General features: G+C 39.1%; 2 non-coding genes across 2 annotated transcripts; both read right to left on the bottom strand.

Annotated features, from left to right (window-relative positions):
• Positions 1 to 992: 992 nt before the first annotated feature.
• On the bottom strand, positions 993 to 1,065 carry trnak-uuu (transfer RNA lysine (anticodon UUU)). The gene has a single exon. It is a non-coding gene; the product is annotated as a tRNA-Lys (tRNA).
• Positions 1,066 to 2,156: 1,091 nt separating this feature from the next.
• trnaa-ugc (transfer RNA alanine (anticodon UGC)) lies at positions 2,157 to 2,228 on the bottom strand. Its single transcript has one exon. It is a non-coding gene; the product is annotated as a tRNA-Ala (tRNA).
• Positions 2,229 to 2,450: the final 222 nt, after the last annotated feature.

Here is a 2,450-nt window from a genome sequence, read left to right on the forward strand (position 1 = left end):
TTCCAGTTCGTGCGTAATTACGCATCGATGAAAAACCGGAGGTTTAAAAAAAGATAATTAGCTCACTGATAGTTTGATGTAAAGGCTGTGGAAATATCCACAAGTCGTGGTCTTTAAAATGCTTTTGGTTTGAAGGCGTTCTGTGCTTCCATTGCGGAGATATGGACAAAAGCATATTCGTGCTTGGTCAAAAAAATGTCATAAAAACGAAAAAGTAAAGGCTGAGAAATCATCCACAATGTATTTTATACACAAAGCAAGTGTTTTTGTAACTCTAAGAGATTTCGTGAAAGCGCTACAGGCGTGCCAAAATCGTTTTCGAACTTCAAGCTAACTTTACCCCGGTCAGCCACCTTGCCTGTGGTACTAAGAGCAGCGCTCAATAAAAATGATCAGAAACCGAAAGCGCTTCTTATGCGGATCAGTATATTCCGATTCCACTGGTTCTGCGGAAGAAATAAGAAAAGCCGAACTCAAAGCACTGTGTTGCCATTACGGGTACTCTGCAGCTGCTTTAAGATCTACTCACACCGTGTTGCCATTAAGGCTACATAGTTAAAAAAAAAACTTATCGTCATCTTTTTGAACGTGATTATTAGACACCCGTTAAATCTCCACCGAGGTTTCTTGAGAGATCTTCAGCGAGCGAGTATTAAAAAACTACGTCGCTTCCAACCTCTGCTGTCACTGTAAACTCGGACGTGATGTTCTGCAGAGTTGCAGTGTGCCTTTCCTCTTGTCGTATTCAAGAGTACTCACTGTGTGAGCTCCTCACTGCGTGTTCTGTACTCTACTGTGATTTAATTTAGATGATTACGTGGAATAGAGTGACAAGATCTACTTGAACATTTTCGGTTTGTGAAATGAAACACTAAATACACTACTGTAAATACAAGTAATGGACATTTAAAATAACCACAGTACAGCTAGAACAGTGAAAGATAAAAGACTATTTAGAATGACATTCACAATAGATTTAAGAACAACACATCCGCCCGAACAGGGACTTGAACCCTGGGCCCTCAGATTAAAAGTCTGATGGTCTACCGACTGAGCTATCCGGGCTCTGAAAGAAAATTGACACTGTCGGGATCCTCGCAAGTCACGTGTCTCTTGTGCCGAAGACCAGTCATACCTGACCCGTCTGGAATGACCACTGACAGACTTTATCATGAAGCGACGGCATCACTCCCAGTAGAATGAGTGAGAAATACAGCATGACATGGGTAGTTAAGGGGCTCCCACAATCCATCTTTCCTCACATTACTGATTTTTTTCAATAGCATTTGGACCTTTTTTCACATTCAGATTTTTTTCTCATTTAATAAAATCTTTTAATCAACAACATTAAAAAGAAAACAAATGGAACATTTTTTGAAACAATAATTTAAAAAAAAATCTTTCAATGCCTTGGTTGTATACGTGTGCACACCCTTTATAAAGGGAGTTGCAACAGTGCTGAAATGTAAAGAGCATTTCTGTAGAGAAAACAGCATTTTTTCTGCCTTGATGTTAAGCTTAGGGAGCCTGTCTTTTAGAAATTCTATTTCTTCACACCCTGCACAGCCTCCCGACAGACTAACGAATATTTTTGGGAGAAATTGGCTCACACACCGGAAGACACTAACGTTTATATACGTTAGAGTATGTGAATAACAGTTTAACCGAAAAAGTTTGTAATTGTGATTTTGTTAAAATTTAATAAATCGTCTATCATCAGTAAGTAATTATTAAGAAATTGTTTTATTTCATAAACTATAAGACAATTTAGAGAGTTTATAGGTCATAAACGTCGCTTATGTTCTTTTAACTCTAGCGTTCAGGATCCAAACCCAGGTGCGGACGGTTGTGTTTCTTGAATCTCTTGTAATCATCAAAAGTCGATGTGTAGTCCTTCAGTACTTTCTCGAGTTGTGCCATGGATATTTTATACGATCAATACTTGTCATGCTCTTTTGCATTTTCCTTAACTAAATTAGTTCAAATAATTTAGGATTTAACAGAACTAAATGAGGTACATTTAAAACAGCAGCGCAACTCTGCAGCACGTCGAGTGTGCCTGCATTTAATTGTGTAAACCTGGCTCTCTCTGAACACGAGCAAAGAGTTCTCACTCAACAGAAGATTGCAATGTGAGTACTGTAATATAAAGCACCTGGTGATGCCAGGGATTGAACCCGGGACCTCATACATGCAAAGCATGCACTCTATCACTGAGCTACATCCCCGATGAAAAAGTTTATGGAACAGACTTAGAGATGTGCAAATGCTCACTGCTCACACCACTCACGAAGAATGCCTGCAGTTTCCCACTTTCGCGTTTCTTCTACTACAGAGTAAATTCATAGGAATGAAAAAATAAGGAAGGAAAAATAATCGCATCGAAGCTTCAAGAGGCTGGGCACAAATTAATCTGTTATTTTTGCATCCAGTTACATGGGCGACGGTGG

The sequence above is a fragment of the Lepisosteus platostomus genome, chromosome 5 (genome assembly GCF_059453375.1).
Source record: "Lepisosteus platostomus isolate fLepPlt1 chromosome 5, fLepPlt1.hap1, whole genome shotgun sequence".
NCBI classification, from domain to species: domain Eukaryota; kingdom Metazoa; phylum Chordata; class Actinopteri; order Semionotiformes; family Lepisosteidae; genus Lepisosteus; species Lepisosteus platostomus.